General features: G+C 37.4%; 1 long non-coding RNA gene across 1 annotated transcript in view; it reads left to right on the forward strand.

The window, feature by feature from the left end:
* The window catches only part of LOC309848596, a 161,780-nt gene that overhangs the window by 14,467 nt on the left and 129,945 nt on the right, over nucleotides 1–17,368 (forward strand). The window contains exon 2 of the long non-coding RNA XR_014303156.1: nucleotides 1,361–1,528. This is a non-coding gene — a long non-coding RNA (uncharacterized lncRNA). The remainder of the gene's footprint in view (nucleotides 1–1,360; nucleotides 1,529–17,368) is intronic.

Raw genomic sequence — 17,368 nt, forward strand, 5'->3', positions numbered from 1 at the left:
TGCCAGCTCTTTCTGGCCTGCCAGGTCTCTGTGGATAAGTCAGCTGCCAATCTAATATTTTTACCATTGTATGTTACAGACTTCTTTTCCCAGGCTGCTTTCCGGATTTTCTCTTTGTCACTGAGACTTGCAAATTTTACTATTAGGTGACGGGGTGTGGGCCTATTCTTACTGATTTTGAGGGGTGTTCTCTGAACCTCCTGAATTTTGATGCTCGTTCCCTTTGCCATATTGGGGAAATTCTCCTCAATAATTCTCTCCAGTATACCTTCTGCTCCCCTCTCTCTTTCTTCTTCTTCTGGAATCCCAATTATTCTAATGTTGTTTCATCTTATGGTGTCACTTATCTCTCGAATTCTCCCCTCGTGGTCCAGTAGCTGTTTGTCCCTCTTTTGCTCAGCTTCTTTATTCTCTGTCATTTGGTCTTCTATATCACTAATTCTTTCTTCTGCCTCATTTATCCTAGCAGTGAGAGCCTCCATTTTTGATTGCACCTCATTAATAGCTTTTTTGATTTCAACTTGGTTAGATTTTAGTTCTTTTATTTTTCCAGAAAGGGCTTTTATATCTCTCGAGACGGTTTCTCTAATATCTTCCATGCTTTTTTTGAGCCCGGTTAGAACCTTGAGAGTTGTCATTCTGAACTCTAGATCTGACATGTTACCAATGTCTGTATTGATTAGGTCCCTAGCCTTCGGTACTGCCTCTTGTTCTTTTTTTTGCGTTGAATTTTTCCGTCTTGTCATTTTGTCCAGATAAGAGTATATGAAGGAGCAAGGAAAATACTAAAAGGGTGGCAACACCCCAGGAAAATATGCTTTAACCAAATTAGAAGAGATCCCAAATCGTGAGTCAGAGAAAGGGGATAAAAAGAGGTTCAAAAAGGAAGAAAGAAAAAAGAAAAAAAAAGAATAAAAATAAAGAAAACAAATAAGAAAAATATGAAAAAGAAAAAATATATATATATTAGATAAACTAGTTAAAATACGTTAAAATGAAAAAGGTAAAAGTTAAAAAAAAATTTAACCAGAAGGCGAGAAAAAAAACAAAAAAATGAAAAAAAATTAAATTAACTGCAAGACTAAATAAAATCACAGGGAAAAAGCCATGAGTTCCGTGCTTTGCTTTCTCCTCCTCTGGAATTCTGCTGCTCTCTTTGGTATTGAAACCGCACTCCTTGGTAGGTGAACTTGGTCTCGGCTGGATTTCTTGTTGATCTTCTGGGGGAGGGGCTTGTTGTAGTGATTCTCAAGTGTCTTTGCCCCAGGCGGAATTGCACCGCCTTTACCAGGGGCCGGGGTGAGTAATCCGCTCGGGTTTGCTTTCAGGAGCTTTTGTTCCCTGAGCGCTTTCTGTAGAGTTCCGGAGGACGGGAATACAAATGGCGGCCTCCTGGTCTCTGGCCCAGAGGAGCCGAGAGCCCAGGGCCGCACTCCTCAGTGCGCCCTCAGAGAACAGCGCCCAGTTACTCCCGTCTGCCTGACCTCCGGCCGCGCTCCGAGCTCACCAAGCCTTCGACCGGTTCAAGGTCACCCCGAGCTGTGAGCTTACTGTCGGCTCCCTCTCTGTAGCGGGCTTTCCCATTCCAATACTCGCAAGCTCTGTGACACTCAGACACCCCCGATCCTTCTGTGACCCTGCGGGACCTGAGGCCACACTGACCCCGCGGGCTTCGCCCCTGTTTAGCCGCTTGTGCGATGTCCCTCAGCGGAAGACTTTTAAAAGTCCTGATTTTGTGCGCTGTTGCTCCGCCGCTTGCCGGGAGCTGGCCCCTCCCCACCAAAGTGTATCTTTCCCGTCGCTTTGGATTCACTTCTCCGCCGGTCCTACCTTTCAGAAAGTGGTTGTTTTTCTGTTTCCAGAATTGCTGTTCTTCTTCTCTTTGATTTGCTGATGCATTTTCAGGTGTTTGCAATCTTTAGATAAGCTATCTAGCTGAAGTAGTCTCAGCCTGCTACTTCTCCGCCATCTTAACTCCTCCTTCTATGTGTCTGTTCTTGTGCCATTATCATGCTGTCTTGATGACTACAGCTTTGTAATACAGCTTGAAGTCCAAAATTTTGATGTCTCCAGGTTTGATCTTCTTTTTCAAGATTGCTTTGGCTATTTAGGGTCTTTTGTGATTCCATACAAACTTTAGGATTTTTTGTTCCAGCTCTGTGAAAACTGATGGTTGTATTTTGATAGGGATTGCATTGTATGTGTAGATTGCTTTGGGTAGCATAGACATTTTAACAATATTTTTTCTTCCAATATATGCACATCAAATGTTTTCCAGTTCTTTGTGTTTTCCTCAATTCATTTCTATAAATAAAAATTTATTTCTATAAAAGTATATTTATTTACAAATACAAATAAATGTAAAATATAAATGTAAATAAATATAAAAATAAATATTTTTCTATAAATATAAAGTTTCTATAGTGCTCTATAGTGTTTTATAGTTTTTAGAGTACAGATCATTTACCTGTTTGGTTAGGTTAATTCCTAGATATCTTATGGTTTTGGTGCAATTATAAAAGGGATTGATGCCTTGATTTCTCTTTTTTTGCTTCATTGTTAGTATATGTAAATCTGACTGCCTTCTTTGCATTGATTTTATATCTTGCTACTTTGCTGAATTCCTGTATCAGTTCTAGCAATTTTTGGATGGAGTCTTTGGGTTTTCTACATGGAGTATCATATTGCCTGTGACGAGTGAAAGTTTGACTTCTTCCTTGCCAATTTGAATGTTTTTTATTTCTCTTTATTGTCTGATTGCTGAAGCTAGGACTTCTAGTACTATGTTGAACACTACTGGTGAGAGTGGATATCCCTGTTGTGTTTCCTGACCTTTGGGGAAAAGCTCTCAGTTTTTCCCCGTTGAGGATGATATTTACTGTGGGTCTTTTGTATATGACCTTTATGATATTGAGGTATGTTCCCTTTATTCCCTCATAGCAAAGGGTTTTTATTAAGAAAGGATGCTGCATTTTGTCAAATGCTTTTCTGCATCTATTGAGAGGATCATAGGATTCTTTTTTTTTTAAAGATTTATTTATTTATTTATTTGACAGACATCACAAGTAGGCAGAGAGGCAGGCAGAGAGAGAGATGGAAGCAGGCTCCCTGCTGAGCAGAAAGCCCCATGTGAGGCTCGATCCCAGGACCCTGAGATCATGACCTGAGCCAAAGGCAGAGACTTTAACCCACTGAGCCACCCAGGTGCCCTAAGAGAATCATATGATTCTTGTCCTTTCTTTTTTTAATGTGGTATATCACATTGATTGATTTGCAGATGTTGAACTACTCCTGAAGCTGATGAATATTTCCCTCTTGATCATGGTGAATAATCCTTTTAATGTAATGTTGGGTCCTTTTAGCTAGTATTTTGGTGAGAATCTTGGCATCCATGTTCATCAGGGATATTGGTCTGTAATTCTCCTTTTTAGTAGGGTCTTTGTCTGATTTTGAGTTCAAGGTAATGCTGGTCTCATAGAAAGAGTTTGGAAATTTCCATTCCATTTCTGTTTTTTTGGAGTAGTTTCAGAAGAATAGGTATTAATTCTTCTTTAAACGTTTGACTGAATTCCTCTAGGAAGCCATGTGGTCCTGGACTCTTGTTTGTTGGGAAATTCTGATCCAATTCTTTGATTTTTATGAGTCTATTCAACTTTTCTATTTCTTCCTGTTTCCATTTTGTAGTTTATATGTTTTTAGGAATTTATCCATTTCTTCCAGATTTTTTTAATCAGATCCTAGTTTCATTGATCAATTCCACTATACTTTTGAATCTATTTCATTGATTTCTGCTCCACTCTTTATTAATTTTCTTCTCCTGATGGATTTAGGCTTTGTTTGCTATTTTTTTCCTATCTCTTTTTGATGTAAGACTAAGTTGTGTATTTGAGACTTTTCTTGTTTCTTAAGGAAGGCCTGTGTTGCTATATGCTTCCCTCTTAGGACCACCTTTGCTGCATCTCAAAAGTTTTGAACTGTCATGTTTTTATGTCAATTTGCTTCTATGTATTTTTGTAATTATTCTTTAATTTCCTGGTTGGCTCATTCATTCTTTAGTAGGATGTTTTTTAACCTCCATGTATTTGTGATCCTTCCAAATTTCTTCTTGTTGTTGACTTCAAGTTTCATAGCATTGTGTATGAAAATATGCATGGTATGTTCTCAATATTTTTGTCTTTTTTAATTTAAGATTTTTATTTATTAGAGAGCACACGTGGGGTGGGGGAGGGGCAGAGGAAGAAGGTAATGAGGGCTCTGCACTGAGCAGGGAACTGGATGGGAATGTGAGGCTTAATCCCAGGACCCCAGTATCATGACCTGAGCCCAAGGTAGATGCTTTACCAACTGAGGAACCCCACTCCAATATTTTTGTATTTGTTAAGGTCAGTTTTGGGATTGGTGACCTGGTATGCAATCTGTTCTGGAGAATGTTCCATGTGCACTTGAAAAGAATATGCATTCTGTTGCTTTAGGATGAAATGCTCTGAATATATCTGTTAAGTCCGTCTGGTCTAGTCATTCAAAGCCCTCATTTCCTTGTTGGTCTGCTTAGATGATCTGTCCATTACCGTGAGTGGGGTGTTAAACTCTCCTACTATTATTGTATTATTACCAATGAATGAATTTCTTTAATATTGTTATTAATTGGTTTGTATATTTGGCTGCTCCCAAGTTACAGGCGTAAATATTTACAATTGTTAGATATTCTTGTTGGATAGACCACTTTATTATGATATAGTGTTCTTCTTCATCTTCTATTACAGTCTTTGGTTCAAAATCTAGTTTTTCTGATGTTTTTCAGCTTTTGTTTGATGTCCATTAGCATGAAAAATCATTCTCCACACCCTCACTTTCAAGCTGGAGGTGTCTCTGAGTCTAAAATGAGTCTTGTATATAAGAGACTATTATGTATATTATATATACTAAGCAGTATATAGATGGGTCTTGGTTGTTTTTTTTTTTTTTTTTTCTATTCTGATACCATATGTCCTTTGATTGGATCAGAGTAATAATTGAAAAATATGAATTTAGTGCCATTGTATTAACTATAAGGTTGCTGTTCTTGTAGATTGTCTCTGTTCTTTTCTGATCTTTGTTATTTTGGGGTGCTCTCTCCACTCAAAGGATCCTTTTTAATATTTCTTGCAGGGCTGGTTAGTGTTCACAAATTCCTTTTAGTTTTTGTCCTGGAAAATCTATCTCTACTTTCATTCTGAATGACAGCTTAGCTGGATAAAGTATTCTTGGCTGCATGTTTTTCCCATTTAGCACATTGAATATGTCATGCCAGTCCTAGGAATATGTCCTATCCAGCCAGATCTCTGTGGACAGGCTTGCTGCCAGCCTTATGTGTCTACCCTTGCAGGTGAAGGATGTCTTATCCTGAGCTGCTTTTAGGCTTTTCTCTTCATCTTTGTAATTTGCAGATTTCACTCTAACATGTTGAGGTGTTGATCTATTTTTGTTGATTTTGTGTTTTATCTCAGGCCTCCTAGACTTGAATGACTGTTTCCTTCCCCAGATTAAGGAAGTCCTCAGCTATAGTTTGTTCAAATAAACCTTCTGCCAATTTCTTCTGCTCATCATCCTCTCGGAGTCCTATAATACAGATATAATTTTACTTTATGGAATCACTGAGTTCCCTCAGCCTATCTTCATGATCTAATAGGTTTCTTTCCTTCTTCTTTTCAGCTTCCTTATTTTGCATCATTTTATCTTCTATGTCACTGATTAGCTCTTCTGTTTCATTCATCCTCATTTTTACAGACCCCACTTAGGACTGCATCTCTGTTTATAGTATTTTTATTTTTGGCCTAACTAGATTTTAGTTTTCTTATCTCTACAGTATAGGATCCTCTAGTGTCCTCTATGCTTTTTTCCACCCCAGATAGTATCTTTATAATCCTTGTTTTAAATTCTAGTTCAGACATCTTATTTATATCCATATTGAACAAGTATCTGGCAATGACTAATTCCTCCTGTTCTTTCTTTTGGAGTGAATTTCTGTTTTTTGTCATCTTGCCCAGGAACAAAAGGAAGAAAGAAAGAAAAAACAACAACAACAAAATCAAAAACTTAAGGTAGTGTTTCTGATATATGTTGTGCACACTCTGCTGTTGTGTTTTTCTGCTCTTTTCCTCTGGTCCATCTTCTACAGAGTTCCTCCTTGCTTGTAGTGGAGATGGTTTGGATTTTAAACTAGGTGTGCTTTGATTTGTTTGCTAAGATAAGCCTGGGGGTCAGGGAGCAAAACCTTATCCAGGAAAAAAAGAAAAAGGAACAAAAAAGCAAAAAAACAAACAAAAAGCTATAAGCCTGATCCCAAATAATAGGGAAAAAACGAGTGAGGAGAGAAGAAAAGAGAAAAAAATAAGAAGACTGATCCAAAAAATAAGAAAAGGAAACACACTGACAAATGAACAAAAAATTATAAGCTTGATACCAAAAGAGAGAGAGAGAAAGGGAATATATATATATATATATATATATATATATATATATATATGAATGATAAAAAAAAGAAATAGAAAAATAATAAATTTTAAACTTAAGGAGAAAAAAAAAAAAGGAGCCTGCTTCTTTTTCCACCAGAAGCTAACATTTTGGAGCATTCTTTAATCAATAGACTTGGAACATGTAGGGGGGTGGCCTGTTTTGGTCTTCTGAGGCTCTCCCTTAGAAGGGGAGGCCTGCTGGTTTGGCTCACAAGCTGACTTGTCCTTGTAAAGATGCCCCTGCCTGGCCCAGGGGGGCACGATTTAGTGTAGGGGACTCCTGCCTCCACTGGAAGCCTTGTGTTTCTTTCTGAAGTCTGACTGTGCCGGTGGTTGTGGGGAAGGAAGGGTGATAGAGAAGGAAGAATATGCAGTCACCCTGCCTCTTGTCCCTGGGGAGGGAAACCCTTGACCACCACTGTTTAGGAGGTCCACACAGAAAAGCAAACAATCTCGTATGTCTGGGGCTTTTGTCAGTTCTCTGCCCTTAACATGTCTGTTCCCAGGATGTCGGTGTGCCTGGCACCAATAGATCTTTTATTTCAAGCTAGTGGCTGGGATTAAAAACTCCCAAGTTTTAAAGGGCCTAGCAAGGTACAGATCCATTCCCTTCCAACAGAGGAGAACCTCTAGTTGCTCCCAGCACCATCCTGTCCCAGAAAAGCATTTACACAGTTTGCACACAGAGGGTAAAGTTTATTTTGGAATGCTTAGCGAAAAGCTGGAACCCGGTTATCAGCCCTCTGCATACAACTCAGTCCCCTATGCCATTCTGTCCCAGAAAAGCAGTCACACAGAGTCTCGAAGCCATTGTGGCAGACAGCAAAAAGCAGTGGCCAGGTTATCTGCAACCTGCCCATGTCTCTGCTCTCTGCTCAGTTCTGTCCCAGAAAAGCAGTGCCTAGGTGGGAACACAGAGGTTTAAGCCTATTGCAGCTCTCAACAAAAAGCTGTTAAGAGGTTTTCTGCCCTCTGCACACACCTCTAACCCTGCTGTTGAGACTGTTCAGTGGCTCTCCACTGGCCTTTTATCCTTGGAGAGGCAAAATGTACCCCGTGAAGTGGATTGATCTTTCCCAGTGCAACTCAGGGGATCTCCTTACTGATGTGGGAAAGAGGCAGAAGAAAAATTATTAAATTTCCTTACCCATTGACAAGCCCTTGAGAAGGGTGGGGTGACATTCCTTTAGGGACTCAACTGCCTCCACCAGGAGGGTTTGTTAAGGAGAAAGGGCAATCCTAGCCTGACCGACCCCCTTCCCCTAACCAGGGTCCTGTAAGACTACTTTAACAATTCCTTTGGAAACTTCATCTCTAAACCCTCCATGATACATGTTGATAATCATTCCCAAACATAGCGCCCACTGATATACATCTAAAGGGTCTCGGACAAAGGTTTTATTACTGGTAATGAATAACCTATTCCCCAACAATAGCTAGCCCCTCAAGGTCCTGGAAACCTTGCTTCCAAAATTCCTCATTGACTTATGCCATCCCTAACCCTCTCCCCAACTTGCAAGTATATAATGACAACCCCGGGGCAGCAGCTCTTTCTGCCCATGGGTCCTGTCCCTGTGCTTTAATAAACCACCATTTCTGGGGTGCCTGGGTGGCTCAGTGGGTTGGGCCTTTGGTTCGGATCATGGTCTTGGGGACCTGGATCGAGCCCCATGTTGGGCTCTCTGCTTGGCAGGGAGCCTGCTTCCCCCTCTCTCTTTGCCTGCCTTTCTGTCTACTGTGATCTCTGCCTGTCAAGGGGATAAATAAAACCTTTAATAAATAAATAAATAAATAAACCCCCATTTTGCACCAACGATGTCTCAAGAATTCTTTCTTGGTCATCGGATCCCATCCTCACCCCACCAAACTTCACTTATATTCTAAGACTTCATCATTACCAGGGCTTTTTATACAATATCTACTCACTGCACTCTCTCCCTCTCCTTGACTCTGCTCTGCAGAAATGGTTCCCTTCCCTTTACAGCTTCATGGCTTTTCTCTCCCCCCAATTCATGGCGCTGAACCTTGCATCTACCACTTTTCTCTCCCTCCAACTATGCAGATTGTTTTCTTAATCTTCAGATCATATTCCTAGTTCAAAACAGTTCGATGTTGATCAAGCTGTGTTTGGGGACAGGGCAAACTCAGGGTACCTCTAGTACTACACCTTCTTAATTCCTTCCGCAGAATGTCATATGTTTTGGTGAAAATTCCATGTGAGGTTGAGAAATACATGCATTTAGCTGTCGTTGGATGTCTCCAGATGTCTATTATATCTAGTTTATTGATAGTAATTTTTGTGTTTAACTAGTCATTACTGTTTTCTGTCTGCTGGATCTGTCCATTTCTGGTAGATTGGTGTTTAAGTCACCAATTATGATAATGGATTCATCTAGTTCTGTAAGTTTTTGTCTCGGGTGGTTAGATGCACTGTTGCTTGGTACATATACCATACACATTTAAAGATTGCCATGTCATCTTGGAGAATTGACCCTTTTCTCATTATGTAATATCCTTCTTTATCTCTGATAATTCTCCTTACTTTGTAATCAGCCATGTCTGAAATTTATATAGCCACCCCAGCTTTCTTTTGATTTCTTGTTAGCATTGTATATTTTTCTTCATCCATTTACCTTTAATCTGTATGTGTCTTTATAATTAATATAAGTTTCTTATAGATAACTGAGCTGGATCTTGTCTTTTATCTATTCTGACAATCTTTTCTAATCAGTGTGTCTAGAACATTGACATTCAATATGATTATTAACATATTTGGATTAATGTCTAGCATGTTTGTTACTCTTTCTAAATATTACCCTGTTTTTTGTTCCTATTTTTGTCTTCTACTCTTATTTGAACTTCTGCGGTTTTAATTGAATGTTTTATATGATTTCATTTTCTCACATTTCTTAGCATATCAGCTATACTTACGTTTAAACTTTTTTAGTGATTTCCCTAGAGTTGGCAATATACATTTATCATAAATCCAAGTCTGCTTTCAAATAACACTATACTGCTTCATAGGTAGTATGAATACCTTATGGTAACAAATAATCTTACTCCCTCTGTCTTGTCCCTGGAATTTTTGTTGTCGTTCATTTCAGTTATATATAAGCATATACTATTAAATATCTCTTTTGTTATTACTATCTTGAACTAGCAATTTTTTGTTAGATCAGTTAAGAATGAGAAAAACGAGTTTTCCTTTTATCTTCATTTATCCCTTCTAAACTCTTCAAATAATATATATATATATATATATATATATATATATATTTGTTTCTGACCTATGTCATTTTTATTTTCTCTTAAAAACTTTTTTAGGGGCGTGTAAGTAGCTCAGGCCATTAAGTCTCTGACTCCATGATCTCAGGGTTATGAAATTGAGCCTGGCATCAGGTTCCACTGGGTATGGAGCCTGCTTGAGATTCTTTCTCCCTCTCCTTCTGTCCCTCCTCCACCTTCTCTCTCTCTTTCTCCCTCTCTAAAAAGAAAGAAAGAAAGAAAGAAAGAAGAAAGAAAGAAAGAAACCAAAACCAAATACCTTTTTTTAATATTTCTTGTATGACAGGTCAACTGGCAACAGATAGTCTTTATTTTTTGTTTGAAAGTCTGTATTTTTCCTTCACTTTTAAAGGATAATTTCTTAGGGTCCAAATTCTAGTATTTCTTTTTCTCAACTCTTTAAATATTTACCTCTACTGCCTTGTTTGCATGGTTTCTGAGAAGTCAAATGTAATTTTTGTCTTTATTCTTTTATTGGTAAAGTGCTTTTTCTTATGGCTTTTTTCAGTATTTTTTCTTTATCTCTGGTTTTCTGTAGTTTGAATATGATATGCCTACGTGTAATTCTTTTTGCATTTATTCTGCTTGGTGTTCTCTGAGCTTTTTGGACCTCTGGTTTGGTGTCTGACATTAATTTTGGAAAATTCTCAGTCATTATTGTTTCAAATTTTCTTCTGTTCCTTTCTCTCTTCTCCTGGCATTCCCATTATGCATTTGCTCAACGCTTAGTAGTTGTCCCATAGTCCTTACATATTCTGCTCTGATTTTTTTGTCTGTTTGTTTCAGCCTTTATTATCTTTGCTTTAAGTTTTGGAGGTTCCTTTTGAGATATCCTCAAGCCAAGAGATTCTTTCTTTAGCTGTGTCCAGTCTACTAATTGGCTCATCAAAGGCATTCTTTATTTATGTTACAGTGTTTTTGATTTCTAACATTTCTTTTTTTATTCTTAAGATTCCCATCTCTGTGCTTACATTGCCCATCTGTTTTGTGTTTGGGTGGAAGAATTTTCTCTACCCTTCAAGGTCCTTTAGCTGGACTTAAAATCAAATAGACATGAGACAGATTAACAGGGAAAAATTAAATTTAATAGCATACATAGAAGGGAATCCACACAGACATGGAAATTTCAAAGACAGTGAGGCAACATGATCCTTAGATGAGCCAAGGAGAGGAATAGGGGTCTGAGCATGTCTGAGGAATAGAGGAATAGCATGTCTGAGCAAAGGGGAAAAGGATTGGTACCAGAAAGATGAGAGATGTTTAGAAGACAAAGATTGTCCTATTATGCATCTAAGTTTTTTAGGGAAAGAGGAATTTCTGTTAATAGCTCTCTTCCTGGTACAGATAGACAGTTGAGGAGGAGATTAAGAACTTTTCTTGAATCTGATGAGGTTTGACTGATTTTAACTCAAACTGTTTATGCCAAAGTGTACCAACTTGAGGTGGCCTATCCTTAGCCCCTACACCTACATGCCTGCAGTATCCATTAGAGCCCTTAGCATAATAATTATAGTTTTAAATTCCTGGTTTGTTAATTCCAATATCATTTCCATGTCTGGTTCTGATGTTTATTCTGTCTCTTCAAATTATATTTTCTGCCATTTGATATGCCTTGTGATTTTTCCTGGTAAATCAACATGATGTACCAGGCAAGAAATACTGCTGTAAAACTTTAAATTTCCAAATATTTCCATCCTTTTCAGCATGTATAGGTGGGATAGGATGGCTGGAATTGGTTATTTACTTCTCTCAGGTCCGCTGAACTCTGATTATATCCAAACAGGTTAGCCTCTGGTTAACCATTTTTTTCTGAGGTCAACTCTTGTTAAGAACAGAGTGCTCTGGGGGTGCCTGTGTGGCTCAGTTGGTTAAGTGACTGCCTTCGGCTTAGGTCATGATTCTGGAGTCCCGGGGTTGAGTTCTACATCTGGCTCCCAGCTCCACAAGGTGTCTGCTTCTCCCTCTGACCTTCTCCCCTCTAACATTCTCTCTCACTCTCTCTATCTCATATAAATAAAGAAACTCTTTGAAAAAAAGAAAGAACAGAGTACTCTGGAGTATTTCTAAGTGGTTCCTTTCTCTCTCCTCCTACGAGAAGCATAAGGACTAAGCTCTTTATATGTGGAGCTGGTCCTGGAAGTCTCCCTATCTTTCTTAATGTTTACATTTCAAAGGAATGGCTCCCATGTCCTTAAGAAAGAGATGTAAAACTGTCAAGAGACTAGAAAAAGATTTACATATCAAGGAGACAGAGAAAAATCCACAGCTCTAAGCTTTCTAAAGTTAATGCTCTAAGAAAAGGGAAGTCAGGACTTAACAGTTATGAAGAAATCTATAGCAGCAATGTTCACAATAACCAACTATGGAAAGAGCCTAGATGTCCATAAACATATCAATAGATAAAGAAAATGTGGTACACACACACACAAACACACACACACACACACACACACACAGGAATACTATGCAGCCATCAAAAACACTGACATGTTGCCATTTGCAACAATTTGGATGTAACTAGAGGGTATTATGCTGAGCAAAATAAGTCAATCAGAGAAAGACAATCATCATATGATCTCTCTCATGTGAGGAATTTGAGAGGCAGGGTGGGCAGTCGTGGGCAGTAGGGAGGGAAAAAAATGAAACAAGATGGGACTGGGGAGGGAGAAAAACCATAAGAGACTCTTAATCTCATGAAACAAACTGAGGGTTGCTGGGGGATGGCAGGGGAAGAATATGATGGCTGGGTTATGGACATTGAGGAGTGTATGTGCTATGGTGATTGCTGTGAATGATGTAAGACTGTTGATTCACAGACCTGTACTCCTGAAATAATACATTATATGTTAATAAAAATAAATAAATAGATAAATAAAAAGAAATTTATTTAAAGTTTATTTAAACTGATAAGAACTTTAACTGTTGTTCAGAGCAACAGGATGGAATGGAGAGGAGAATATGCTATTTTTTATATACTGAATATGAATTCTATGAAAGAGATATTTGTTTACAGAAAAAGCTATTTTTAAAAAGATATTTATTTAGTTGAGAGAGGGATAGAGTGAGCATGACCATGGGGCTGGTAAGGGCAGAGGGAGAAGGGAGAAGCAGATTCCTGGTTGAAGAGGGAGCCGGATGCGTGGCTTAAATTCAGGAGCCTGGGATCATGACCTGAGCCAAAGACAGGCACTAAACTGATCTAGCTTCCCAGATACCCCAGAAAAGGTATTTTTAAGAGAGATTAAGAATTTTAAATTATATAGCCAGTAGGGGATGCAGGCAGTATTTGAGTCAGATATCTGTGACATTTGCTATTCTAAGTAAAACATATCTTAACTCTTTACAAATTTAAAACCAATTGCTTTACTCCTGGGTATTTACCACAAAGATACAGATGTAGTGAAAAGAAGGGCCATCTGTACCCCAGTGTTCATAGTAGCAATGGCCACGGTCGCCAAACTGTGGAAAGAAACCAAGATGCCCTTCAATGGACGAATGGATAAGGAAGATGTGGTCCATATACACTATGGAGTATTATGCCTCCATCAGAAAGGATGAATACCCAACCTTTGTAGCAACATGGACGGGACTGGAAGAGATTATGCTGAGTGAAATAAGTCAAGCAGAGAGAGTCAGTTATCATATGGTTTCACTTATTTGAGTGGAGCATAAGAAATAACATGGAGGACATGGGGAGATGGAGAGGAGAAGGGAGTTGGGGGAAATTGGAAGGGGAGGTGAACCATGAGAGACTATGGACTCTGAAAAACAACCTGATGGTTTTGAAGGGGTGGGGGGTGGGAGGTTGGGGGTACCAGGTGGTGGGTATTAGGGAGGGCACATATTGCATGGAGCACTGGGTGTGGTACAAAAACAATGAATACTGTTATGCTGAAAAGAAATTAAAAAAAAACTGCATTATTTGCTCATCTAATTATGATGAAAATTTCTTCATATATATATATATATATATATATATGGATATTATTTATATATTTCACTTTTTTTGCTTCTTTTTTTTTTTAACAATCCTGGCTGTCTCCTAGTCACACTTAATCATGGTATACACTGATTACTTATGAACACTTACAAAAAAAATATGCCCTTATTGAGGAAAATTTAAAAATCTGTTATTATCATATAACAGTGTGTCATAGGATCACCCAGGATTTTTGGAGAAGGTTTGAACTTTTTCAGACCATAGATCTGAAAAAGGAGACTGTGACTTCAATTGGAAAATAAAATATTGTGTTAATATAAATATGTGTCTCATTATGAGACTATTGTAGACATTCTGTGATGATTGCGCACAGCAGTGCCATGCCACGAACTCACATAATAATGATTTCAAGCAAGAAAATCTAATTACACCTACAGGCATTATGGCTAAAATAGTACTGACATATGTAGTTCCTTATCCAACATCACTCTTGTATTTCATGGGGAAAATGAAAAAAAAATGTAGCCAACATTAAGAAAAATTTCCTACAAGTGTTCTTGAATAAACTGTTTACACATTTTCATTTTGCCCTTCCACAGTTGTTTAAACAGAAATAAGATGGGAGAAAAGAAAAGAACTTAACAATAATCACACATCAAGTCTAATTTATATAATGATGTCACCTAGTATGGCAAAAAATATCATAATCAGACACAGTTGTCATTATCTAAATATGCTATTCTTGATGATGTCGAAAATTGTAAATAATACAAAAACATTATGTTTCTAAAAATGATTTATTTTCGAAGAATTTCAGTAACTAAGAAGGGTATAGATACATTTTAGTTAGTAATGAATAACCAAAAGACATTTTCACCTAATTTTAGATAAATGCTCTTAGAACAAATCTTTCTTCAAGTGCCTTTTTTAGTTCTAAATAACATTTATATTTATTTCTGTCTTAGGTGTTTGAACTCATGTGGGTTTTCTTTATTCCTGAAGGGAAGTTCTCTACTGCATCTGTTTTGTTAATTCATAATGCTTTAATGAAATAATTGCTGTTTGTGCTGTTTTCGAATCACATACTCCATTCTTATGTACTTGCTTTTGATGAGGAACATTAGGGATATGGCCTATGGCTTTTTCCATTCTTTGATCTAGTAAATTAACAGCTTACATACTTATAAACTGTGGCAAAGACCCTTGCTACAGGGCTGTCAAATCTCCAGACCCAAATCAGATGCCATTTGAGCAGTGCATAAGGGAAGGGAGGAAAGCAGAGTCAGAACCAAATGAAAATTCTACAGTAGCCAACAGAGAGGGTAGCTGTTGAGTCATTAGGGACATTCATGATGGATATAGTCATGAAATGGGCTTAATCTCCAAATCTCAGAGGATTAGTTCATATTCAAATCCTGTTTGCTCTTTCTATAAAACAAAGACTATTGTACCGTAGAAATGAGGTCTATTTTAATGATGCTGGTGTTCACAAGAAAACTAGACAGAGAGGGAGAAGAGATGGAGTCTTAGCTGTGCTCAGCAGCAGCTTGTCCACAAAATAAAGTTATTATACAGAGCCTGTAAGGTCACTTCTGCATTTCAATTTTTATAATTCTATAGGTCTATAATTATAATAACTTACATTTATATATAAATCTAAATTTTACAAAAAAATGTATGCTTATTTTATAAACAGGTGTATGTATTCAGAATCTAAGCACCAATATTTTCTAATATAATTTTTTGTACTCTCTTTCTGTTTTACCCCCAATTTTCCTTCTTTGACTCTTATTTTTCTGAGCCTTGCCAAGTATAGAAAAAGCCATCCATTTGCTTCTCAGCCCTGGCACTGAAGATCACCATAGTCAGGAAATTCTATATTACTGCCCTCCTTCTGGAACGAACTCTCCAATGAAATTTGCTTTGTCAAGCCTTTGATGAACGTGTGGGAGGTTGCTTCTTTATAGTTTTGCTTGAAGTATGATTGAGGAATTATTTTAAATATGAGTGTTACACATATAAATGAGGCTGAATGTGGACTTTTCATCATTCATAGTTAAATGCACAAGCAATCCTACATTGTTTTTACAAAAATAAAAGAGAATAGAAATCAGGGAAGCATAGTGTTTGTGAAGAATAGAATACTTAATTTTGTATTGTTTTAAATAAGTAATTTGGTATTTTTATTATGTTATATCAATTTATGTCTAGGTTTTACTTATTTTAGTTTTTGGTATTCAAATACAATGTTAAGTCCAAAATTAAACCTGGAAAAAAACCAACCAACCAGACAAACAAACAAAAAGCAAAATTAAACCTGAAACAATTCTCCATCAATGGTTTGACTGAAAAATCATGCACACATTGAGTATTTATTTGAGATTCATTGTTTCTTACAATATGTGTTTCTGTCCTTTTTTTTAATTTTGAGAGAGAGAGAGAGAGAGAGAGAGAGAGAGAGTGGGGAAGAGCAGAGGGAGAGAGAGAATTTTAAGTAGGCCCCATGCCCAGCAAAGCCCAACTCAGGGCTCAATCTCATGACCCTGAGATCATGACCTGAGCCAAAATCAAAATTCGGATGGACATTTAAGTGATGGAGCCACCCAGGCACTCCTATATTATTTTTCTTGTGGACATCTAACTCCTCTACTCCATTCCTACTGCCTCTTTCAGACTCCCTTTGCTTATTTAGATCATTGCAATGAATATCCAAGCTATCTCTTACTGCAGTTTTCCTTTCCAGTTCATTCAAGACATAACTCTCTGATTAATGTTCCTGAAGCCTCCTGCCTACCGAAAACCCCCAATGGCTTACTATTCCAAATAGATAAAAGGTACAGAGCTTAGTTTGACAAAGACTTAAATCTTTCTTTTTAAAATTTGCGGTCTCATTTTCCTCCTAATTCCTCTAAATAAATATAAAGTGAGGTTAATTATACTAATTGTAATATATGCACATTTAATGTAATTTTCTATTTCCATTTCTTGTTCAAGTTCTTCCTGTTACCTGGAAAATTTCTCCTTTCCCATGTCTATGTTCCCAAATCATAGATCTAACTGGGAAACAGATTACATAGTATCTCTGAGGTTAGCTAAGATCTTTGAATTTTCTGTTCTTCTATAGTGACTTTAACTATATTCTCTTACTGATACTCAGTGCTTTCCATATTGTATATTGATCATGTGTACATTAAGACCTTCTTCTGGAAGAACATAGCTCCTTAGTAATAGATTTTAAGCTCCTTCATTTTGTATTTGGGATTGAGAAATACTTATTTTGTTACCTCCTAAAGTGTCCAGATTCTCAATAAATGTCTGATAAATGTCTAAAGTACCCTTTGAAGAAAAGGATGAATAAATAAATGAGGAAGACTATTTTGAAATTGGTATTTGAGTGTGTTTTGAAGTGATGACATTGTTTTTTTCCCTCTGAAGCAGTTATAAGATTGTTACTATTTAGAGAGAAGGAGGAGAATGAGAGAAGTTTTAGGTGACAGTTGGACATTTTTAAGAACAGATGCAGCTTGTGGTCACATTATATTTAATAAATGAATAAGAGTAAATGCTACTTTCCATTGTGGTTAAAGCTGAAGTGGTTCAGGTTAACTTGGTTTCTAAATTTTTTTCCCAATAACATTTTTCTGTTACG

Source organism: Mustela nivalis, assembly GCF_964662115.1.
Source record: "Mustela nivalis genome assembly, chromosome: 15".
NCBI lineage: Eukaryota > Metazoa > Chordata > Mammalia > Carnivora > Mustelidae > Mustela > Mustela nivalis.